Source organism: Cyanistes caeruleus, chromosome 1 (genome assembly GCF_971803275.1).
Source record: "Cyanistes caeruleus chromosome 1, bCyaCae1.hap1.1, whole genome shotgun sequence".
Lineage (NCBI taxonomy): Eukaryota > Metazoa > Chordata > Aves > Passeriformes > Paridae > Cyanistes > Cyanistes caeruleus.
Window position 1 is genome coordinate 124,259,921 of NC_141701.1, and position 26,545 is coordinate 124,286,465.

Here is a 26,545-nt window from a genome sequence, read left to right on the forward strand (position 1 = left end):
GGCGCGCTGGGCTGCGGCAGCCGGCGGCGGGGCGGGGCGGGGGGCTGGCGGCGGTGTCGCCGCCGTCGCTGGCGGTGGCCCGGCTGGATGGCCGGTCCCGCGGCTGCCCAGGGCGCCGGGCTCTCTCGCATCCCGGGGCCGAGCGTTCCCTCCGCCCGCATCGCACTGCAGTAAGTTGGCGAGTCGCTGGGCGGCCGGAGCGCTGTGAGGCGCGGAAGCGGGGGGCCCTGAGGCGCGGCGGTGTGTCTGGGCGTAGCGGAGGGGCGAAGCAGAAAGTTGTAGCTAGCCGTGCTGTGTTGAATTGGTCGCGACGCGTCGCTTTGATTTCTAGTTACGGGCAGTTTGCCTCGTTGACCTATATCACTTTGCTCAACCCCAGCCAGTGTCCTGATGCTGCCCCTGGTAGCCGGGTTCAAAACGCTGAAGTGCTGAGGCATCCAGTGTAGATGCGAACACAGCGAGGACGCAGGAAACAAAAGATGAAGCTGCAAACTTAGGCTTTGAAGGCTGGTCTTCTTAAACTTTACGTGGTGATGTTACAAGCTCATTCTTGTGCTTTGGGTTTCTTTTGTTTTGGGGTTTTTTGTTTGTTTGTGTTTGTTTGTTTTGTGGCCCAGTGTTGTTCTGATTCTTTTTTAGGAACACTTTTGTTTGTCAGAATTGAATATAATTACATCTTTCATTCTGAGTGTCCTGTTTTGGAGATGGATTAAAGGTTTTCTCATCAGATTACCATACTGTAGGTATTATTTTTCCATAGCTAAACAAGCAGACTGTAGGATCTTCAGTTCTTCATTGTTTGACTGTTTATTCTACAAATTTTGGTAGAACTTTATTTATTTTCAAGAGCAGTTTTATCTTGTTAATGTAAGTCTAGAAAAAAAATGGAAAACTTAAAAAACCCTATTGTAAAATAAAAGACGCAATGCAACAGGATGGGGAAAACTAGTAATTGTGGCAGGAGACATAATCTTTTAAGTTTTTATAAAAGCTACTTGACATTTCCTACTTCCATTTAGTTTAAATGACCTAGTGTAGCAAGGTAATAGTTTTCCTTTGCACTTGAATGGTATGATGCACATATTTAGAAAGTCATTATGCATCCGGGAAAAAAAAAAAATCCATACCAAGAACCTAATATGCATTCCCAAATGACTGGACTTGTGCTGTGCTTTATGGATAACATGACAGGAAATAAGTCCCTTGTTTCTCCCCAAAGTGGTAATCCAGCATTGCTCAGAGCCTGAAATGTGTATCTGGTACAGAAGGAAAACAAGCATCAAGAAACATGGGACATCACAAAACAGCACTTTCCTCCAGGGGCTTCTCTTGTCTCTCGTTCATTTGTCAAGGTAGAAGGACTTTGTTGTTTATCATGGCAGGGAAGGCCTGGAACAATTATTCAACAGTCTGAAATGTTTGTGGAGTGATATGTTTTATGCTGTGGATTTGAAATATTTGGGTCCAATTGTGTTAATCTAATTTAGGGGCCTGCAAACATCAGAAGTTACTGTTCTTAGGCAGGTTTCTGAAAGCCCCCTTTCTTATATTTTTTGAGGAAGATATATATATGAATTGTTATGTACTAACTGAAATAATCTTTTTTAAACACCTGTAGGTGTCTTGAACAGTATTCAGTAGCAATGCATGAATGAACAGATATTTTTTATGAGTTCATGCAGTATGAAAGCAATAAAGTTAATTGTTCTAAAGAGCACTAGATATTAGGTTTTTGCTTACAAGGAGGATCTGCACTGTTTCTGCTCTGGAACTGTCATTCAGGTGTCACTATAGGATGGGTCTAGGTACCTCTTGCCTATGGAAAGAGATCACTGGAACAGAAATAAAGAGAATAAGAGAGCTGTAGGAAAGCTGTTAAAGCAGCATTTTAGTAAAGCAGAGTGTAAATAGCACATTTGGGAGTAAAATAATAGGTTAATACTGGAAAACTTCAGTCAGCTGGCTGGATAGCTGGACTGGGCTTCTTTTGTTTTGTGTGTGCGTGTCAGCAGCACTGAGTTCTTGTGAATGGCACATACAGAATGAAAGATAATAGCTTGAAGTCATGCTTTAGATTTAATGTAATAAAAACTGACAGCATATAGCATAGACTCATGGAATATCTCAAGTTTTAAGTGATTCATAAAGATCATTGAGTTCAACTCCCTGCTCCTCACAGGACTACCTGAAACTAAACTGTGTGACTAAGAGCATCGTCCAGATGCTCTTTGAATATAGATAATATATGATGTTTCATTCTCTTTGAATTGTTATGACCTTTATTAGATCATAGGTAAATTAAGCCTTCTGCATACAATTTTAACAAGTCTTTTTAAGGCCTTGATGGAAAGGGGATGATGAAACATTTTAATTTGTATCTGGAATTACGAACGAGTGGTGACAATTAGAGGGGAGTGGGTTACAGAAACAGTTGGTCTTGTTTTGTGGTTTGGTGTGCTGGATCAAGAGAATTTCAGCCAGACTTCTAACCTGTGGATGGAGAAGGTACTTGTGAAAGACACTTATGTTTGTTTTAAAGTTACAATGAAGTTCTCCCAGTCAAATCTGGGAGACTTCAATACTATGCAGTGCTGTGTAACGAAAGGATTCTGGCCTCCTGAAAGCTCCCTACAGCTTGTTGCTATCAAGTAAAGTTTGCAACCTGCTTCAGGAGTTCCCAGCTGAACTTTGCATTACTGTTTAAAGTGAAAAAGATACCAAGAATATGGACTACACCTTCTGTGTGTAATTCCCAATTTTTTTTTACACTTGTGTAGATGAGGCTCCAGGCGTTATTTGGAAGGAATTACATAGCATTTCACAGCCAGTTTAATCAATAGAAGCTGGTATAAAGGTTAAAGCAAATCATTTTGTGACAAAAAATTCCACATAAAGGATCTCTTGACCTTCAGTTGCGAGTTCCTTCAGTCAGTTTATTGTTTCCTGTGGCACTTCCAAAATAATTAGTAACAGTAATAGAAGACTTATGGCAATTACTTGTCCATAATTTTAGTTTTTCATAACCATACTTCATTAATAATTTTCTCTTCAGGGACTACTTTTATAGCTAAACCAGCAAATTGACAGTACTGGAAAGCTGAAGAAGTGACATGCTGGGTCTCACTGAGAAGGGTTTGATGTTTGTGCTTATTTTTACTACCTTGCCTAAAAGAGTGAAAAAAAGTTAAAAATTTGGGCTTTGAAACTGATATCTTTATTTTGTCAACCTGACCTAGTTTTCAGTACACTAACAATGCTCTTGCTATGGATAGAAATGATCTGATGCAGGTAAAGTATTTAGCCTAATTTAGGAAATTGAGAAGTAAATATTTATTTATTTAGTTGGAATTGAGATGAGTAACTGTCCCCAAAGACCCTGTAAAACAGCTTTATGCAATGTAGAGCACATTTTCTTTTTTAATTGTTTCTGAAGAAAATAAAAGACTTCTCTGAATAATGTTTGCAGCAGTTTAGCCCTGAAGGGATATAGTTAGTTTGCCACAAATTTAAAAGCTTAACAAATGTAAGTATTTGGAAGCTGTTTAATTATTTCTTACCCCTGAATACAAGTTTGGAATCTAAGTGTACAATTCTGACACTATTGTTTTGCCCTAAACTATTTTTTAAAAAGTAAATAAAACAAGGACAAGCAGAGTTGTAGACATGTTTGTTAGTTCAGTATTGCTATTTAGACTTCCAATTCTGGGGACCAATTAGTTTTTTATTTTTAGATGTTTGTTGTTTACTATAGAAAATCATGACTAAAATGACCTCTAGATACTTCTTTCTTCTCTGTTAGGGATGTTAGGAATGACTTTTTTTTTTATGGTGGCAGAAATATTCAGTTAATACAAATGCCATGAATTATTTAATTATCTTTAGGTAGATTTTCAGCCCTGTTTTGATTACTTGGTTTGAAATCGTTAAGGTATCTCTTTCGTTAAACATTCAATGAGATGTTTAGTGCTCAGTAGTTGTAATAAGAAACTCACTCTCTAGTCCTTTCAGTAGTAACAATCTCAACAGAGGTGTGATGAAAATTTTCATGGAAGTTTATGTTGGTGCATTCAAATCTGTGAGCCTTCTGCTGTGGCATGGTGCTTTGCTTGCCTTTTGGGTTGCCTTTTGGATATTGCTTATGAAGCGTTCCGATGGATTGTTGGTTTAGTCAGGGAATGGGGAAAACTCACATGGTTAATAGAAATGTCTTTCTTTTCTCCTTTGTCTTTCAAAGTATATAGTGTAAAGTAAAAGCAATGAGTCAAATTTATTCTCTTTGGTCTAAATATTTCCCCAGGTGGACACTTCTGATTTATACACTGGTTTGAGTTTGGAAATGACCTGAAATCAATCCTGAATGCTCTTGAAATATGTGTGGCTTTTCCAAGACAAATTTGTATGTTTGTGGTCTTGGAGGGCTAATTTTAGGTGAAATAGAGGAATTGCATATAGTAAGGCAGCTGTATCAGCCTAGGAGAAAACCTCAGGTGGCGTGAAATCAGCAAAATTTGCTGCCTTGTCTTCTGAAAGGCAAAGTAGTGTTTTCTTCTAAATCTAGATTATAGAGATTATGGCCTAGACATAGACATAGACTATGAACCACTGTGTCCCGAGACTCAAGGGTCTGCTGCTGGTTTTGCCTCTTTAATTGTGTGTGAATTTTCTCCTGTTTCCTGCATGAATTTATGAATTAATCAAGTGAATGGGAAGCAATATTATGCCAGAAATATGTTTTAAGAACAGGAAGAAGGAAAAAAGAGAATGAAGAAAAAAAAAAAGAGATAACATTTATAGCCAAAAAATTTATACTGAAGTAGATGAAAAGTGAAAGATATGTGATTACAAGCAGGAATGAATTAAGCAAGCAAAAGGAAATATAATGGCTACCTTTTTTCTTCTTTTTCAATTATTTTTTTCTTTTTAATCTTCAATGAAAACCTTTAAATAAGTTTAAAAGAATTCTGTGAAAAGGTTTTAGGTTTAGATATGTAAAACTTGATTTAATCTCCTTTCTATAACCGTAGTGCTGCTTTTGTACACCCCTAGAATATTTTACTCAATGTCTTTACTTTGTCCGTTTCTTTAGATTTTGATAGCTTGGTCATAATGTATAAATAAAGTTTTAAAAATGTTAAAAGTGTACAATAATCTAATCTGTCTTCTATTCAATATCTAAGTACCATCTGGTTGCCTTCTGTCTCTGCTATTATTACTAATGGAAAGTCAAAAGCACCTGCTGGGGGAAATTTTAATTTTAAGATGAGCATCCTTTATAGGTCAGTTGAAGCACATTCTGGATGTATCCAGGTCTCTCAAATCATTATAAAGGGTGCCTGGCTGGTGTGACTTGTTCACAGTTTAAAATCTAATTTTAAGACATCCGTCTTTGTGTGAGATAAATTATACCCTTGGATATTTTCTCAGATAGGAAGGTAAGGAAGACTTGAACTCTTAAGAAAGTATTGAGTCTTCTCCATGCATTACTGAATATAAACACAAAGTGAAGTAGCCTTAAAACAGTAGTTCATTAGAATGGGCCATGTACCAGAAGTTAAATATCAAAGGATCTATTTTTAAACATATCTAAATAAACAAGTTGTCTGGAGCATTTCTATTTTTCTTCATGACCCAAAAACATGACTATGGTATGTTTTTACCAAAAAGTCTGTCTTAATTCGTTATTGATATAAAATATTCCAGCAATGCTTTTTAATGAAAAATAAAATTACAGGCTTTTCTAAAAATTCTGGATTTACTTTGAAACTCTTAATCCTTAGGCATTTAGGTTTACTTTGTTCTGCATGTCATACACATTGAAAAACTACTGCATCTGTGGTAAGGTTTATCTTTATATGCTGTTGTAAATTTAAAATTGTGTAGTACTGTAGGTGCTTCTCCTCAGGAAGTACAGTGGGTCATTTTGTTTGTTTTTACTTTAAAAGCACTCATGCAGATGTTTGTGTTTAAACAGTCTGACAACTTCCATGTCAAAGAATTCAAACCTTCTAAACATCTCATACAACAGAAGTATAAAAATTTGCTCTGCCCTTTGTTAGGCTTAGTGATGTTGACACAACTTACTTCACAAAAGTAGAATGGCTGGAGGAATCCTGGGAAACCTCCCAGCTTTGAATATTAGATGTTCTTAATAACAGTATAGTATTCTGATAAGAATTTTCTTTCACTTCCTCTTTAAAATTAAAATGCCAAGTAGTTATTTTGTTTTCCTCACTTTGTAGAATACCATGTTCAGTTATGAAATGTTTTGCTTTTGTAAATTCAAAACAGTTACTCCTAGAAAAGCTTTATGTTCTGTCTCAGACTGTTTCCTATAAATATTCACCCAGAAATTACAAAACTAGCTTATATGAGCATTCAGTATATTTTTCCACCCTGTATTGCACAGTACACCAGGGTGGTGATTTTTTCATATCTCTGTTGGTGTTGAGAAAAAGAGTCATGATGAAGATCCAGTTCTTATATCTAATTACCTGTTCTGTGAACAAGAAGTTCTTCAAGACTCTTTGAAGGATTTTTGTGTGTTCTTTATTTAGGTGTGATGAGCTGATGAAGTCAGGGTCGGTCTATCTATCAATGACAGAAGAATTTGTAGAATCTTTCAGGTACAGTTTTCTAGCTAACAAGAGCATACCCAGTCATATTTCAGTGCAGTTTAACAACCAGGTAGCTATAAAGGAAACTAATAAGAATATATGGGCTACAGAAAATATGTTGTACTTTTAAGAGTGCTCCTTCAGGGTTTAGGCCATATTCCCTCTGACCTCAGTTCAGGGCACATGCCTGATAATTGTGGTCACTCCATGAAGCTTTTTCATTTTGGATCTTACATTAGTGACTCAAAATGCTGTCCATCTAAACAAAGAGATGACCCTTTCAGTATCCTAGTATGATGATATATTGAGACAGTTCTGCATGATTGGTCCAGGACCTTAACTAAAATGATAAGAACTCCTATGGGGGTGGAGTAATGCTTTCATCATCTAGAAACCTTGAAAGCTTCTGTAATTCATCCATAATTCATCTACCATCTTAAGGTAAAGTTAAATAAAAGCATTATTTTCAAAATACAAAGTAAACTACTGTGGAATGTGGACTTTTAATGACAGCAGTTGTAGAACTGAGACATTCTTGCTATGTTTATTTGTACTAAAATCAGGTCAGAATCTATGTATCCTGACAAGTTACAACTGCTTAGATTTGTTATTCTGTGAAGCTCCAGTTTGTCTTGCGTTATTTACATTCTTGGCCGGTTTTCACTGGAAAGCATCACCAGCAGAAAAGGTTTTCCAATTCTTGTACGTATTTCTTGTCATGTTCTGCAGTTTTCATTCAGATTCAAATGCTTCATCCCTTCCCCATGTAGAGTTCTTTAATTTATTCGGGAAAAGTTTCATTACTCCTCCCCTTGTCTCGTTTGCTGCTCTTATTCTTTGGAAATGCAAATATGTATTTGACAGAGCAGGTGCCATCTCTTTTAAGCTGAGAGCAAATAATTAACCCATGAAGGAATAAAATGCTGTTCCTCTCCAGGGAACATGATCCACGTATCCCAATATGAGATCTTGTTTCTGAGCCTTGTGTTTTCATATCAACATGGATGTTGATAACTATGCTTCATAGTAACAAATGATTATGAATCACATGTGTAGATCATTATTGCATGTTAATATCAACATTTATTTTCATCCAGTTCTGTGTTTGAGGGACATATAGACAGCGTACAGAGGTGCATTGAACCTGTATGTCTGCTTTCTTTATATACCCTAAATGTCTCAAGCACTTGAAACCCCTGTCTTCTACAGCCATTTAAATGTTTCAGGGATATGCAAGAAACAGTGTGGTTGTTTAAAGGAAAGTTCATTGTGAAAAGCACAAAGTTCAGGGAGATTTTAAACTGTTAAAAAATACAGCACCTGAAGGCAGAACAGCTGTGGTAATGATTTTCAACCTGTGGGTGTTGAAGAAGAGAAGATAACACTGAGTCTTACCTTGTCTTCAACAATGTTGTCATTGATTCTTCAGATTTAACACTTGCTCCACTGAGTATTTCTTGATTTAAGATAGCCTAATAGAATGGAAGAAGAGGAGGGAAGGAAAGAAATTTCATGACAGCATTACCTTTCTGGCTTAATACTTTAAAGGCCTTATAGTAATATGAAAAATCTTAAAATGGTTGTAAATAGCATGATGAAGACTTTACATATGATCATGAAGCTTATCATGGAGAAGAATCTTGTGTATTGTAGGCGAATTCTTTTGAAGAGCTGATAATGCAGATTACATTCCTCTATATAGTTGGAGTTGGATTCTGTAAATGACAGCAAGCATAATTAAAAGTAAATGGAACGTATTAATTGGTTATTATCTAGATTTTTTTGAAAACTATTTATTTCCAGTAAAATATTTTGTTTGTATGCCCCTTCTTGTGAAAGTATGTGTTGTATATGTAGCAAGTGAACACCCACACTACAGAGTGTGGTAAACATCATAGCATTTACTACTTTTTTCCAGAGACAAATAATTATTATTAATGAGTTTGTCTGGTTTTGTTTGTTTTTTTGTTTTTTGGTTTTTTTTTTTTGGTGGGGTTGTATTTGGGTGTTTTTTGGGTTTTTTTGTTTTTCTGGGGAAGTCAAATTCTGCACATTGTACTGAAAATTCAATGTGGCTTATTTATGTCCTTACCAAGTCACTGTTAGTGGGGCAGGTGAATGGGATAGTTGTTCATCCTTCTTAAAAGCATAAGGACAGCTTTACTGGATGAGTGTCTGTCTGGACTAGTATGATGTCTCCTAACAGTGATTATGAAGAAAAGAATAGAAGAATAAGCTGAGGATGTCCAGAGTGTTCCTTCAGGTTCTAACACTCTGTACACATTTATTATTTTAAAGATATCTGAGATAGGCCAGTTTAATTTTGAAGATGGAAGAATTCTAGTGTACTCTCACTTCTTATGTTCCATCTTTTTTGTCCTCTTTTTCCAGTTCTACTGTTATCAAATTTGCAAGTCTGAAAAAACCCTTCATTATTCAGAATCCAAGTATACCAGGGATCTATCTATACAAAGAAATAATTTTTTTTTATTCTGAATTTTGTTTTCGGAATACTTTTTCTTTTGAATGCTGTCAAGCACTGAGCTGATTTTCTCTGATTATAATTCCAATTTTTTATTATATTTCTGAGTGGTAACTCATCAGTGATGAGCTCACTGGTCATCACTTTAAGTGCATTGCTACTTTTTTTTTAATGTACATTACTTTAGATTTATCAATGCTGAGTTATATAAATCTGTTCCAGTGGGAAGTGGAGGACAGCATTAGCAAGCAAGAGAAAGGACAATCAGACTATTAAAGGATTTAGGACCTATATCATACCTAAATTAAGTTTCTACTCTCTAAATCCTTTCCTGTATCTATCCTTAAAAACATTTTGGTGTCTGTGTTAAATATTTCATTGGTATGGATGTAATGACAGCTAGAATAATGACTTACTAATCCATTGGAAAAGGGTTATTTTTCTTTGTGAATAATATATAGTGAACTTAAAATTTTTTAAAAGATACCCTATGCAACAATATCATGTCACACCTATTACATAAATTTATTAATTTAAATAATTAAAACCAAAAATATTTAAAAAATATTTTTGAAATGTTTAATTTTTTTGCTTTTCTGTGTTTTCCAATCTTATGATCTTAACCTAATACAACATATTCTGCTGCCCAGCACATCAGTACTTGGACTTTGTTAATTTAGAATATGGATGTGTTTATATAAGTATTTGTGTATATATAAATATGTATATATATAAGTATATATATAACTTCTGTATAAATTTCTATTGACTACTTGCTGAATATGTCAGCAAATATTTATTGCAGTTGTGAAAATGATTAAATTTATAGCAGTCAGAATCTGTCTGACAATTTAGTTACTTACAGGAATTGCACTTTGAAGTGGTAGTTAGAGAAACAGTTACTACCCAAGTGACTGACCCTGGCTGGGGTCACATTAGATCTGAATGAAGTCCAGTACATGACAAATGTTTTTATTTCAATCATATGCCCAACAGAAGCCAGCTCTGTAACTGGGACTGTCTATGTATGCATTTCTACTAAATATTTGGCCTTGTATTGCAGTATTTCTGTTATTATTTTTTAAAAAATCAACGTCTCCATGGTCATCCTCTTTTCATATAGCAGTGGGAACATGGAATTGATCACATGGACCATGATGCCTAGTCATTTATAGCCTCAGGAAATATGTCATTAGGTGCCTCATGCAGATTGGGGTTCACTGAGCCTCGATTTTACACACCTTTACCAGAAACCACAGAATGTCCCTATGGAATCTAAAACATAACCTAAGATTTATAATACCAGACTAAGTCATTAAAACAAAAATGTTACAAGAAGAGAGGACTAAATAGACAGATAATTTTAGTTTAGAATAAAATCTAATAGTGTATCTGTCTGCCTTCTGTGCTCATCTGTGAAGATATTTAAGCAAAGCTGTTACTGTCATAATTTTTTAAGGTCTCGTATTCCAAATATTGAAGAAGGTGTAAACAGCATTACATCTTAATTTTGAAGTGTGACTGTTCACACTGGGAGGCTGTTTCCAAGGATTGTACTTCTGTGAATTTGATGAGCACACTTAACTGAAAACAATATATTTCCCATAAATTATTCTGTATGGACTACTCATCATTATTTATAATGCTTGTAAATACAAAATGCTTATAAAGTATGTAGCGTGGAATTACATCATTTTTTTAATCCTTTTAGTAAAAGTTACAGTTCTGTGACATGTTACATGAATCTAAGATAAATATTGTCTGATATTTTATACTCTGAACTAATGAGATAGACCTGTGCCCCTTGCTAGGTGTACAGTAGAAGAATTTACATTACAAAGAAATCTAAGCAATTTTAGCTCAGGAAGATAGGTCTTTAGTAAAAACTATTGGAAAGTTTCTGGACTAATAAAATTAATGAATACTGAATGCTGTCAAATGACTGTATTAATCTGTGGATCTGAATGTAAGAGGGTGAATATGGTAAAGCAAGGCAGTGGTAAATGAGGAAGGCTGATGCTATCAGACTCCTGTTCCTACTCCTTTTAAAGTTTACTTATTCTAAGTATATTGAGATATGAGCAATGTTTCTTAAACTTCAAAGTTTTGATGAAAAAATGTTGTATAGTTTAAAATCAATGCATCATAATTCTTACTATTGAGGTGTGGCCTCTGCTGTTACGAGTTTATTTTCTGTGTATTTGTGTCATTGCCCTTGTAGCAGATGCATGGGAGGCGTATGCAGATAACTTCTAACTCCCTCATACTTTGAGGGAGTTGTATTAGATCATAATGAATTCCTGCCTCTGGAGCTTGAACTTTTAACTTATTTTTTCTATTTGTCTTGACCATGCTATATTGAAACTGTTTACAAATCTGTTTTCTAGAAGTAGGTAAAATATATACATTAATTCTTAGAGAAATAAAATTGCAGTCATCAGTCCCAGGTACAGTCCTCTCTCCTAGAGCACTGTTGTTTCTGTGTATTGCTCTACATTGTTAATTAGCTGTGCATTATGTGATAGGGTTTTTTTTGGTTGTATAGATGCTATGGTAGTAAGAGTCTTAGAAACATGAAATCATACCAATATAATCTAGAGAATTCTTTAGTTACAGTATATATTTCTCACTCTGCGTGAAAATACTTAGACATATATAGAACTAGGCCTGTAAAATAAAAATGTTAATCTCTGCATGTAAGCCTTTTCCTACACTGTAGAATCGTAGTCAATGAAATGTGCATCAGATGAGCTCAGCTCACAGTTATTTCCCTTATTGTCCATTCTTTTTTATAATATTTTATAAGAAATACTTGTTACATTTCCTCAAACAGATCACCAAAAGAGCAGCTGAAGAAAGTTGTAACTATGTTTGACTTATATTCCATTTTACATCCCCTGACTGTCCCTGGAGCCCTGGTTTTTACATCTCTGCTGCTGCCTCCTTCATTTCCATGTCCTTGAGCTGTTCCTGCTTTTCTTTTCCACTGGATGTTGATAATGCACTCCGGGGATTAGGAGCTGTGAAAGTGAGACCTGCTTGACCTCACCTCAAATGGTGATAAGGCACAGCTAGTGGTGACTATGGTGGAGGCAACTACAGCAGAGAAACTGAATTTCTACTCTACAAGTCAGCTATTTTGGTTTTTTGGGTTTTTCTTTGGTTGTTTTCTTTTTGTTTGTTTTTGTTTTATTTCTGTTGTTTGGTTTTGATAAGGTTGGTTTATTTGGCTGTGAGTGTGTATGTCATAAGATTGGGGGAAACTGGCATGTCTAGGAAATTAAGGGGGGAAAAAGAGAAAGCATCACAGTATGCTTTATTTATTTATTTATTATATTTAATTAGTTATGTAAAGAACGTTTGCCTTACAGAGTAGGTGAGAGCTTTCCCCCCCGCCCCACTCTTCTGGAATAAAATTCCAGTAAAACTTGAGGATGCTTTCATGTGTTTGACTTAGTTGTGTCTTTTTTCAATTTCCGTATCTACTTTGATTAGTATGGACCTGATACAGAGGATAGGGAGTTTGCTGGTATCTTTCTACTAGTGGGTAGTCACTGCTCAGATTGTCTTAGGCACAGTCACACTTGATTTACCTTTTCTTTCAGTGTGGATTGGCTGTATTTCCATTTCAAAATATTTACTTTTCTACTTGGGATGATTACAGCAGTTAGTGATATATGAAGAGTCATTCTGCTTTTCTGTTTACTGAGTGCTGTGGCTAAAATTTAGCAGTGTGCAGAAGTGAGCAGCTCCTAGGCAAAGATGCTTTGAGCTGAATGAGTCTTTGCTTTTCAAATGAAAGAATGGACTGTATTATTTGTACATATTGCACTCTGAGGATTGCTTCTTTAGACACCCAAAGTGCTACTGCTGAGGATGGTTGTGAGAAGATAACAGATATTGACTGCCAGAGCAAAGCAGAAGTAACGGTAGGAACAACCAGTCACAATCAAATATAATCTACCATTTCTCCCCACCTTTTTTCTGTGTGTGTATGTGTGAGAGAGATGTTTACAACCATTTTCTTGATAGGTTAAAACACAGTGATAAACGGTTGTGTGTTTGAGAGAGACTCTGGAAATGCCATTGGGTTTTTCTGTTAACCTGAATGGAACCGTAGTGATCACACCTTGCTCAGGCAGAGAATAAAAACTACATCTGCTGCTGCTTCTCTTGAATCACAAGAATGTGAGAATGGGAGGTGGAAGATTGAAGAAGGTCACATTCCTTCCCAATGGTGAAAGGGGCCAGGACTGCTCACAGTCTGTGTGCCAGGCGATGTGCTGTGGCTTTGGAATGAGTAGGGTGAGGAATCTTTGAGGGCATGGCCCCTAGTGAATTCCAGAGCCCAAGAGGAACAAAAACATTCTTTTGGTGAGTGAGCAACATCCAGTTAGAGAGGTGTGAAGTGGTGCTCAGCAGAAAGGAGCACACTGGGATCAAGGATAAATTGGAGGCTCTCATGTCTGGAAGGTGTCAAGGGCATAAAAGGTTCTTTGGTAAGGGAAAGAAAGATGTATCTTCATGTTGATGTTGCAATTACTATGATTTCATATCAAGTTGTTATAAATTTTTTATAATGTTTTTCTTTCTTCTTTTTTTTTTTTTTTTATTGCTAGGATTCCAGTTTGGACCTATTTTGACAGGCATATCATCTGCATGACTAAAGCCATTCTAAATATGAAAAAGAAATGCTGCCTTACATCATTCATATTCAAACAAACCCAAACCAGACCAGTCCCAAAGCCAGATCACCCATGTGAAGTGATATTGCAAAGCCAGTGACATTCTTTTTGTGTGCTGTGGGGGGGGTGGGAGTTAGATTCAACATACATCTTGGGTATTTTAAAATTACTATTTATATCTGTTAAATTTGACTAACAAATACTAATAATCTAAGAACATTGGCTGTGCTATGAAAAGATTGGAATTATTAGGTAACAGCCATTTAATGAAGTTCATAGGAACTTTTGTTCTTTTGGTAAATCAGACATGAGATAACGTGACGCTGTACTGATGCAGTACATTATTGTTCTTTTGAAAGGGGTTTCAGACTTCACCAGGGAATTTCTGGGCATTTTCCTCTGTGTATCTGTTATAAAGTAACAGCTCTGGTGCACTGTAAATAAGGATAGTATGCTTCTTTATGGGAAGTATTTGTTTATACAATCAGAAATCGGAACTTTATGCATACTTCGGTGTTTTACAGTGATCTCATTTTCAAAAGTAACCAAAGATGGAAGGCCATGGTGTTCAGCATTAAAATTTATAGTTGCTCTCTGTGTCAGAGAAATAGTCTTAAAAGAGAGTAGACAATAACAAGACATGACAATATTTTTTCTTTATGTTCTTATAGAGCAGGTGAAGTGCATGTAAGATATTTGTCATGATGAAGTTTGTTTACAGTGTTGACACAGGCTGAAAGAATTGTCCCACTCTTTCTCCCAGTCCATGGGCCTTTGTGTGGCTGTGTCATCTGCACTGTTTGCAGTGCATCTTCTGTGGGGACTGAGATGGCACAGTCAAATGTGAGAGTAGTACTAGACTGACAGATCACCACTTCTGGCCACTCCAGGACTGTGGCTCCATGGCTGCTTACTTTTGTGACATGAGTGATGCTGTTGGCTGCTCTGCTGCTGCCACAGCAGCACAGGGTGCTACTGATGGGGGTGTGAGTGGGAGGGAAGGGAGCCAGCAGGACTCATCTCCTGGGAAGGCTGGGACTCCCCATGCAACCCCTGCATCTGCAGCCATGGAGCTCTTTCCCATATGTTACAGTCAGTCCATGAACCTCACCCATTTAGGAATAAATGAATATTAAGGACTTAGTGGAAATGTTACAGCTCTCTAAATTTTTCAGAATGTTTTTCATGAAAAGTATTTAAGCTAGGTAAAGAAAGTACTTTGGGACATGTTGTTCCATTTATTTTTTAAGGCTATCCTCTGTAGAAATCATTGGAGAGTTTTTAGAACAGATGGCATGATGTGGGCCATTGTAGTGCAATTTTCTTTGGAAAATTCTGTGTCCCAAGGCAAGTTTACCACAAATGGAGCAATCGTGATGTCCCACAAAAGAGAAGACATGTGTTTTTGCAACATTTGATAGATCTGAAAAGTATGCATAACTCTGCCAAGCAAGCAAGTCTATTTTCAGTAAAATATTTTGGGGCTTTTGGAGTATTTTGAAAATGATAGTATGGTAACTACTCTGACTATTCAGGAATACTTATTACAACCAAAATTTTAAACATCAATAAATAGAGTATTATTTGAATTTATGACTGTCAAGAAGACATGTTTGATCTTTCTCCCCTTGAATTTTTGGCAGAAAAAGAATATACATTTTTTGTTAATGCTGTTTACTGATACATTTTATTTCATATGTATGGATTTTAAGGACATAAAGCAAAGGAATACTGCATAGATAACAAAATAGAAATAATGTAGAGTAATCTTTCTGGTTCACAAATAATCAGTGGAAGTATTTATCTAGTCTATTGTCTGTGTTAACTTGGACTTGGTAATTAAGCAACACTGTTGTAGGAGGTCTGCTTTTGTTTTTAATACTTGTTGTTAAAAAGGCTAGATATATTTTGTGAATAATAAAAGTAGAGATGAAATATACAAAAGAACACGAAATACTACTTATTTTCATCAAAATATTTTGAGGTATCTATGTAGAAATATTTATGCTCATAATTTCACCTGTATTATAGGTAGGTTTCTAAAATACTAGCAGTGACAGGATAACAGTTTTCAATAAACTTATCTTGAATAAAAATGAAAATAGGAAACATAAACATATGATGTATATATATTTACAACAAGGTATTTTACAGTGAATTTTTTAGGTATGCTAAATCAATGTTTTTAATTCTTCTAAGATGCCAAAAGAAATAACTTTCTTATTTTAGTTGTGCCAATTTAAGAAATGTAAGCTAAATCTAGTGATGCAGTTTGTGCCTGGGAACCTTGAGAACTGGAAACTGCTAGCAAACATTAGACGTCTATAATAATCTCTTGAATAATCATTTGTTTTGTGTATCTAAGGAGGCAAAAATCTGAAAAAGACTAGATGCACTGAGTACTTCTAGTCTTCTAAAAGCAGAGGATTTGGCATTCTGCAGTTTTGTATTCGAACCAGCATCAGCTTTTTCATAATTTCTGTTAGCTCTTCTTTAGGTACATACCTATTCTTCCCTCACGGGGAAAGACAGCAGAGCAGTTGAGATTCAAAACAAAGCGGTCTGTATTTGGTTTTGGCACATTGTTCAGAATCTGCATCTTCCTTGTTTTTTAGGGTGCTTTTACTGGGACAAACGAGTGGATACATTAGGAGTGTTTCTGGTCCTTGGGGTGTAGGCTCAGCCCTGGGTACCTCCCCAGCACCATTTTGTATAGAGCTTGATTGTGCTGAGGAGAAGGGATGGAGCTGCTGGGACTGGATGGGAGCCGTGACATTTTCTAAACAGGTTCCCAGCATGGGTGACTGCAAAACCAGGACTCTGGAGTAAACCACAGTATATACCTTATATAAAGATATATAAAGGCTCTAAATAAGATATATAAAGGCTTATATAAAGGCTCTAAAAAGAGCCCCAGATTCCTATAATGTTGTTATTGTTGTGTATGTGTAGTTAAATCTGTAAATGACATGGTTTCATCAAAAATTCATGTGTTAATTAATGGTGTATTAACTAAAGCTAGCTGTACATGAGATACAGGGAATTCTAATTAAAATTCTGAAGCTTGCTTAGTGAGATATCCATGATAGTTTTTACAGTCTACAGCTCTATTTTAAGTTATTAAATACATTTTTTTAAGGATTTAGACTTAAATTTGCCAATTCCAACTTTATATGATAGATAAAGATAAAGCTGTTAAATACAACTGATTTATTGACCTGCATAAACTAGCATGGTTTCTGTTTAAATATATTCAGTTAAAAATTTCAGTTCAGTTCCTGACTTTTCTACACATGCTTTCTGTGTGATAGCAAGCAAATTATTTTAAAACAAATGCTTCAGTGTGTGAAATGACTTTGAAATGCAATAAGTAATGCCAGCTGAGATCTAGTTACTTATTAAAATTCACCACTAGGTCTGTATTAATTTTTAGGAATTCCAGTTCTTCACTTCCTTTCTGTAAATTGGAATATTTCTCCTTTTTTTATTTTCTAGTCCTTGTACTTAGAAGAATACTGGTCTGTACCATTGTCTGGTCTGTGGTATGGTCACCGAATCATACAATGGTTTGGGTTGGAAAGGACATTATAGGCCATGTAGTTTCAAACCCCCAGCCCCCCAACCATTGTTAAGGACACCTTCCGCCAGACCAAGTTGCTCAAAGCCCCATCCAACCTGAGCCTGAATGTTTCTGGGAATGAGGCATCCATCACCACTCTGGGCACCGTGTTCCAGTGCTTCACCATTGACATGTATAAAATTTCTTCCTAGTATCTAACCTAACCCCACCCTCTGTCAGTTTAAAGCTTCTCTTGTCCTATTGCTGCCTGCACTTGTAAGAAGTCATCTTTCTTGTAGGACCCCTTTAGTTACTGGAATGCTGCTGCAGGGTTTCCCTGGAGCCTTCCTCAGCCAACAACCCCAACTTTCTCTGTTTTTGTGGGAGAGGAACTCCAGCCCTGTGATCATCTTTGTGTCCCTTCTCTGGACTCTCTCCAGTAGGTCCATGTCCATGTTTGGGGCTTCAGAATAGGATGCGACACTCCAGGTGGGCTCTCACCAGAATGGAGCAGAGGGGCAGAATCCCGTCCCTTGCCCTGCTGGCCATGTTGCTTTGGATGCAGCCCAGGATACAGTTGGCTTTCTGGGTTGCAGGTGCACATTCTTGGGTCATGTACTGCTTGTGCTTGAAAAATCCCAAGTCTTTCTCCCCACGGCTTCTTTCAGTCCATTCTCCATCCAGCCTTTATTTGTGCTTGGAACAGCCCTGACCTATGTTTGGGACCACTTAGTACTTGGTCTTGTTGAACTTGATGAGATTTGCATGGACTCCACTCATAAGCCTTTCAAAGTGCCCCTGGATATCATTCCTCCCCTCCAGTGAGTAAATCTTATCTCAGTTTCTGCTTTTATAGTACAAGCACATAACTACTAATTATGTTGTTGTTATTACTTGACATTTTTCATCTGTTCCATTGGTTTAGCCAGGTTATAAAGAATAAGCAGAAAAAATGAAGTGTAGTTAGGCACTGGATGTCAGAGTGCAGACACTGTAGTTTGGGTCAGAAAAGAAATAGATGCCCCAGGCTGCATAATTTCACTTGCCCAGTTCATTAGTTCATTTTAACTCTGGGGTTTCTGCCTGTGCAGTCTAAGCAGCTAAGTGTAAACAATAGTACCTCAAATTCTGAATCACAGATTTGGATGGATGCACATCACCTGAGAGTGGATCACCTTTCTCAGTGGTGAATTTTATTTATTTGCTTTTTCTTCTTTTGGATAATAGTAATTTTTTCTTGGGTAAAACACCCCATGTTACTGGCAGGCCTCAAATGAGAAAACAGAGGGGCTGTCTTGATTTACTCCAAACATAAGCAAAACCTCTTAATTATGAAAATTATTGGGATACAGCAAAATCAGTTCTGTGAATATCCATTGGAACATACTAGTAAGTTCGTTAAGTTTATCTTCTGTTTTTGAGAATGAAGGTTTTATGAGGCTTTAGATGATCTTTGGAAAAGGTTCTCAGAAGATAAGACTTTTGTTTCATGAGGAAGTGTAACTTTATCATTTAAAATACAGCCTTTGGAAAAAGAGCTTCTTATGGAATGGTTTTAAATAACAAATCTAAATAGAGTAATTTTTATCTCTTTTTAATGACATGAGCTATTCCAAAATGGGATGACATTAGTAAACTGAGTGATTTACAGATTACATAGCTGATATTTTGTGATATAAAGAAGGTACAAGTGGAGAAAACTCTTTAAGGCTTATTTCGCATATAGAAGGATTCAATTGTGCATATTTTAATACTGGGCATGTGAAAGGAATGACTCATAAATAACAAATCACGTAGTAAAGTTGAACAGATATTCTTTACTATGAGGGTGGTGAGGCACTGGAATTGGTGAGGCTATGGGGGCTGCCCAGAAAAGTTGTTGATACCCCATCCCTGGAAGTGTTCAAGAGCAGGTTGGATGGGGCTCTATGAAACCTGGTCTAGTGAAAGGTGTCCTGGCCTTGGCAGGGGAATTGGAACTAGATGATCTTTAAGGCCCCTTCCAACCCAAACCATTATATGAGTCTATGATTTCTATGAACATAACTGTTTTTAAAATTCACACATTCTCTGATTGATGAAAGTGAGTTTTACATGGGTGTCTCCTGGGAAGAGTATTATATATTATATTGTATATATTATATAAGAGTATTATATCCTCTGCCTGTTGGTAAGAGTAGACAACACAAGAAAAATCTCTTTGTTTGAAAACTTCTATTAATCAAATCAGAAAAGTAGAAAAGAGAATAATTCTTAACCCCCAAAAATATGCTTTTTAAAAAGTTGTTTTCATATTCCTGTCTTGCAAGATTTCAATGGAATTCAAACTCTGTAATATAAATATTTTATATGCAGCCTTCTCATAAAGCATCTAGACCTTTTGTACAAGTAGATGGAAATACTATTACAGTAGTTGCTAAGTATAAACTGAGCTATATAAAGCAAATATAGGGTAAAAAGCTTGAAAACCAATGAAAGATGAAATGTGATTTAACAAGCTTATGCCTATTCATAACTCACAAGTTTTTTCTTCATAGTTTCTCTTTAGTAATAGAAAGCTGAGCATAAATATTGTAGGTAATTTTGCCATATTCAGGATTGTGTTGAAGTTCTGCAGGACCAACTTTTAAACTCTAGTACTTGTCAGTGTAAACCAAACTTTAAACAGTTCTGTTTGAGACACCTTTGCTTCCGTGAGTAGACCTTCAGTTGGCTTAAGGTAATCATACAGGTGTGATCTAGAAGTTAAGTTTTAGGATCATAAAGTTTGAAGCAAAGGGAACAACTGAGAAGGACTGGAGCATCTGACTTGCAATGCATCAATTGTGAGGAGTGTTCATCCCAGTGTTTTGGCGGAGAAGCCAACAAAACCAACAGCAGGGATTGCAGGTTGAAGGCAGAAAGGCTTCTCTATAGATATGAAATAGTGCACTAGGTACAGGTTTGGAATTGTTCACAGTTAGTGCTGCTTATATTCAAGTTAAGAATATGAATTCCTGGAGGTAGTACATTAGTTAGTATTGCCAGGAATGGTAGTGCTCCTACCTGATACTTCTGTCTCTGTAGGAATAGAGTCCAGGAGAGTTAATCATGTAATTGTTCCTCATATAGAAGCACAAATGTAGTGTTACCCAGTTGTCATCTATTTTATTATACTTTTTTCTTTGTCATTGAAAAGGAATTCTTCAACAATTTAAGCACGGAAGCAACAATAAAACATTGAGTTTCTTCTTGTGTTTGTGTATTTATTCTACTTTCCTCACTTTATTACTGTCTTTGATTTCTGGCTCTTCATTAGTTATCATATTCTACTATATAAGCCATTTTGATGTAAGGCATAAAAATATATTAAAAACAGATTAAATATTTCATTTCTCAGTGGATGTGTTTATTTATTTTGAAAGAAAATGAACGGGAATGTATAAAACATGGTTTATGTTTTGCTTTGTAAAACTGGTATGCACAAAAAAAGATTAATAGTTTAAGTGATAGTATTTATGATTCAGAAGTGAACATACAGATGATTTTTAGTTTATGGCAAATAAAGCAATAACAAAAAAAGGCTGACCTGCACTGTAAAAGTGTTCCAATATGAAGGTTATTTGGTAATTGTTTGGCTCTTGGACTACAATTTGTGGATAGGATTAAAACTCCCTGGGGCAAAATTGGGTGGGTCTCCAGGGGAGTTGCAGAGGATGAGGAAACACAAGCATCAACATTCAGCAAAGTCAGGGAAAATTGTTTCAAATTTCAAGCTGAAGTCTTACTAAACAGGTTGAGATTTTTTCATCCAACAACTGCACTTTTAAAAGTGAGTAGCTTGCTGGAGTAAAGTGGTACTTCCCATATGTTTATCCTGTCTCTCTTTTCAGGTCTAGTTGGGCATGGCTTATTACTGTATCTAGGCAGGTTGTTCCCAAGTTTGTCAGTCCTATAGGCAAAAGGAAGTGGAATGTGGCAAAATCGGGTGTTTGTTCTCACAGGGCTGTGAAGAGAGGTTATGTTGTTGCCCTCAAGATGTCAGGAGGGACGAAGTCCCACCAGTGTCTCTTCAGCATATATTTAGAAGTCTATAGATAAAAGAAGCAAAACTCAAATCAAATCCTGAAGGGGTACGTGTGTGCATTCCAGACCTGCAACAGGATACCAGCTACCCTTTTCTCTGAAACCTTATAATAATGTAGCATAAGTTGATCTTACTCTTTACTTAGTTTGAAATTTCCTGCTTGTTTTCTTAGACTTGAGTAACTGTTTTTTTTCTGAAAGTTTCATGTATTAGAAAATATTCCTTTCTGGCAGTCCCACTCTTCTCCTATCTATAGAGAATCATACCTGCGGTAGCAATAATTCCAGTGTCAAGGACTACTGTGTGAAAACATAAGCTAAATCTTCGGAGAATTAGTTGCAACATTTAATGAGAGAAAATAATTAGGTAGAATTCCAGAGAAAAACATGGTAGAATAAGATAACAGAAACGTGGAGCTTCTCCCAAGAGAAAAAATATATTTAACATGCAAGCATAATATAAGCTAGCTCAGACAGGATTCCCCAGGGTAAAAGGAGACAGGATCAACTTTTTTTTTTCCTTCTTCCTTTTGAGATGGGAAAAACACTGAGAAACTCAAATTAACAAAAGTAAACATGTTGAGAACTGAACACCATGGAAAAAGAACACAAACTTGAATTGTATAAAACTGTAATTATGTACCTTTGTCAGTTAAAAGTGAAATCAAATACCAATTTTAATTTGTTAAAAATTCCATGGGAACAATGTCACTTCTTAGCTACAAAAGATTCTGAAGTAAGTCGGGTACTGGAGTCAGTAGGTGAAAGACATAAATTTCACTGTTGTCTTCTCATATTGCTCTGAAAAAAAAATCAGCATAGTTAACCAAGAAGAGGTCGGGTTTTCCTATCTGAAAGATAGGGCAATGTGTTAAAAGTCTTTAAGTTTTTAAGTCTGTCTGGGTGGGATGGACAGAGAGACAAAGAAATGGAGGACCCTCAGTCAGAAAATGCACTTTCGTCTCTGACCAGATCTCTAGAGCGTAGTTCTGCAAATGCCAGTTCTCTGTCTCAGTTAACTCAATGGCAGTACATGAACAGCAGGAAAATCATTGAGGGTATAAAAAGAGATAAGAGGCTCAAGGTGTGTTTATGCTGCAGAAGGATGTGATGCCAAGCTGCCTTTAAGTAGTGGTTTTGGGTATTGAGAGCTGTGGACCTGTGACAGCCTGGACTTCTGAATCCCTTGGACATGTGCACAGGAGGTCAGGCAGAGGTGCACAGCCTACTCTGATGCTTTTGGTGCTGAGCTTGGATTTTTCCTTCTGCTTTTGTTTTAGTAAAACTGCCTCACTCATGCTCTACTTGTGCATCCATATCTCTAGTGTCAGTATGGACATGGCACCAGAGCAAATTCTAGGAACATGCAAAAGGCAGTGCTCACTGATCCTTCACAAAGCTAGAAGTTACTGTCTTCTTAGAGCTGAATTTGAACGGGTCAGGAATTTTCTGTGTGAATAGGGAACTGTACTTTGAGATGCTGTTGCCACAACATAGTTACTTCAGATGCAGATAGGCATTCTTGTAGGCAAGGGGCCACCTTACTTTGATAACCCATTTGGTATCTCACGATCATTGAACTCTTTAACAGTAAAGCTAATGAAGACATACAAAACCATTTGTAGTTGTCTAGAAGGCTCCATGCTATCTCAGTGGAGAGTGACAGTGCCAGCTATTCATGTCCCAGGACTGCAGTACTTTCATCAACTTCTCCCTACAGCCCTTTCCATAGGGGGAAAAATAAAAATTACACATAATGAAATACAACCTAGCATGATCTTCTCCTGTGAAATCTTTTAACCTGTCTGCCAACCTGATCTTTATTCTCTATACAGATTTCCTATTGATTAAACCAGATTTGTATTTTCACAAGTTTTTTATGAGGAATTCCATTGCCCTGTTCCCAGATTATTTTAAAATTACGTAAAGCGTTTGAATGAGGACAGCAGTTAACAAATCTTTTCCTCTAGCACTGTGGAACATTTTTGTCACAAGACTAAAGAACATCTCTTCAAAGGCTTATTTCCAAGCATGAAGGAGGAATTTCTGCCCCAGGAAATTATGGATCATCAGAATTGTTCCCCAGTTGTAAATTACACTTTTCAGCTTTGGTCTCCTGTAATGTAATCACCCCTAGAGCACCTAAATATGGAGAGATTAATTAAATCCAACAATTAAACAAAAAAATCCCTGTAGTTTACTGCCAACAAAAGTTAATTGTTAGGCAGAATTTAGAGGTTGCCCCATGAGAGAGAAATGAAAGTAAAGAGGAAGAACATGTGGGAGATGATAGCCAAAGACCTTAACCTCTGTTGATACGGGCTGGAATACTTGTGCTGCTGGTTGTGGGGAGGTCTTTGTAGAGCTCGTATCCAGGGAGGCATTTCTGGAGCTGCCTTTCCTGGGGAGGATGGCAGATCCATAATTTAGAAGGCAGAGGCTGTCCTCAGTGTGTTTAATCTGTGATGCTCTAGATTTTGGAGGAGTTTTGGTGGATATATAGAAGTAGTGGTGGGTGATGTTTGGGAATTGTTTGAGAGACTGATTCATTCTCTCATCAGAGTGATTTATCTAGTGGACAACCTAATGTGCTGTGTTCCACAGAATTTATTATAGATTACGTAGATATACCTATAAAATCCAGTTCTTTCTGTTCCAGATGGCTTTTCTTTATTTATTAAAGAATATCAGTTTTAGCTTTAGTGATTCAGCCTTTTATATTCAAATAGTATATTTTTTTAAATTTACCTATTTAAAAATACTACGAGCTGTCTAGAAATATTTTTATCTGAACAGTTAATTTTTTACTTTTGTTGGGTCAATTTTTTTCTCTTTTTTTTTTACTCCTTCTAGTTTTAATATGTTTATAATTAGTCACTTATAAATCAAAATATTATTCTCTGTGATCATTTAGTCATAAGAAAAATTATTTCAAATTTTAGTTGCCCTATGGAAAAATTTTCTTGCTTGGTCAATGATGTAAAACACTAAGAAGAATGAGTAATTCCTCGACTTTTCTTTTCCAATTTTCACTTTTTAAATATGTTTTTGTAAAATTGTTACTGAGACATTTTTAACATTGGGAACAATTCCATGACTCTCACTTTGAGGAAATTTTTGAATTATGTACTACTTCTCTCATAAGCATAAAATAAATTCCAGTCTTTTTTTTTTTTAATTTTAGAAAATTTATTTACTTTTATTTTAGCTGTATTATTTAAAGAAAGAAAAAAAGCCTTTATATACTTTTGATGAACCATCAGAGATAAGTTGTGATATTTCTTTGTCCCAGGTTCTCCTCAGGTTTCATTTATTTCAATATTCCTTATAGTGAAGATAACACTCAGAAATTTGAATACAGTTCCTTTATAGTTCTACTTACTTGGTTGGTAATTCATGTAATAACCTGGAAATAGCAAGCCTAGCAGTTATAAAATTTATGATCAATCAGAAGTTTCTTTTAACAAATTTATATGCTGAAGTTAAGGTACATGGAGAATATCCTGGTTTTGGATAGGAGAGGGTTATTTTTAAACTAAATAGCTGGTACAGAGCTGTGTTTTGGATTTACTATGAGAATTATGCTGATAACAGAGTGTTTAGTTGTTGCTAAGTAGTGCTTACCCTAAGTCAAGGACTTTTCAGTTTCCCATGCTCTGCCAGTGAGGAGCTGTGCAAGGAGCAGGGAGGGGCATAGCCAGGGCAGCTGGCCAGAGGGATATTCCATATCATGGAATGTCATGCTGAGGGTATAAACTGGGAGAATTGGCTGATTGCTGCTCAGGAGAGGCCAGTTGCTTCTCAGGTGGGCAATTGTATTGTGCATCAATGTTTCTCTTGGGTTTTATTCCACAATCTTCTTTTGATATCTCCCTTTTTTTTTAAGCAGCATTATTCTTAACAGCTTTACTTCCATTATTAAACTGTTCTTAAATCAATGCTAACTGTACTCGGTGATGTTGTTGTCTTGCATTCTGATGAGTTTTTATTAGCACTCAGTTTTTGTTGCTAATATTTTTCCCTGTCACAAACTATAGTATTGATGAAATGTTTTCACAAAGATTCACGTATTCTGCTTAGCATGCCACAATAGGGTTTGTGTTGCATGTCCTCTTGGTGTTTACTGATATATTCCATATAAATAATTCAAGAAAGTGAGTAATTGCTTCTCTGAGGAATACAGTCCATATCTTTTTTATTAAAATTAAAATGGATGTTTTTACATGTCCCAGACCAGTACACTTGGGAATAAAGTAGTCAGTAGAACAAGTGTGGTTCTGAGTGGTGCTGTTCACTTCTTTAAAGGGAGAGATTTTCAGCTTGATACAGAAACTGTCACTGATTTCAGTATGTCTGTGTTTATAGTGTATATTTCAGAATTGTATTCATTTAGATCAGTAAGCACCCTCTACTAAATTGAAGGAAAAAAGTGTACTACTAAAAATACTCTATACTAAATACAGTGCAAAATAAGGGATGTTGTTATGTAAGATATGCAATTTATGTAGGAAAAAGCTGTTGTGTTTTGTTAAGTGGCTTAATTTTTTTTCATTCATGCCATTAATCCAGCAGCAATTATAATTACATTACTTATGTATTTGAAAGTAAAGAAACCAGATTGGTGATTAGCAGATACTTTGATTGTGTTTGTTGCCCGTCAGACTCTTCATACTAAACTTTAAACCATGCAAATTTGGAGTGTTTCTGACCTAAGAAACATTGTTCTCTACAAAGTGTAAAATTAATTGCAGGAACACCTACACATGTCTTGTATACCTGTATATTAATGCCTGCATTTCCAGACAAGAAATTAATGATTGTTAGAATGTTTTGGATTTTTTTGAAGAACAGAGAGAAGTTTCAGGCACACATGTAAGCATGTGTTATCTGACATGTAAAAATTCTCCTTTGGAAATCCATGGTGTCACCCACACTGAAAATCACAGGATCTGACTAAGGATGGTGAAAGCTTAGGGCCCCACTGAAGGAAATACCAAATACATTCTGTAAAGTTCTTGATAGGCATAATTGCTGCAGCTTCCGTAGCAATTAAGGTATAAAATATTCTGTATTATTTATTCCTATTGTTCAGGCAAAAATCATTAATTAGTTCTGTTGTGGAAAACTGTAGTTTCTATGG

The 26,545-nt window shown here is 36.2% G+C and overlaps 1 protein-coding gene across 21 annotated transcripts in view; it reads left to right on the forward strand.

The window, feature by feature from the left end:
* Positions 1-26,545, forward strand: part of DGKB (diacylglycerol kinase beta) — a 384,986-nt gene that overhangs the window by 47,274 nt on the left and 311,167 nt on the right. For 4 of the 21 annotated variants that reach the window (XM_023920418.2, XM_023920421.2, XM_023920420.2 and 1 more), the window contains exon 1: positions 23-170. The exons of 10 other annotated variants lie outside the window; for them this stretch is intronic. The gene's annotated coding sequence lies outside the window, so the exon portion shown is untranslated. Of the gene's footprint in view, positions 1-22; positions 171-196; positions 531-25,048; positions 25,211-26,545 lie in introns of those variants that run through there. 7 more of the 21 variants (XM_086855542.1, XM_086855571.1, XM_086855601.1 and 4 more) reach the window with 6 other exon arrangements.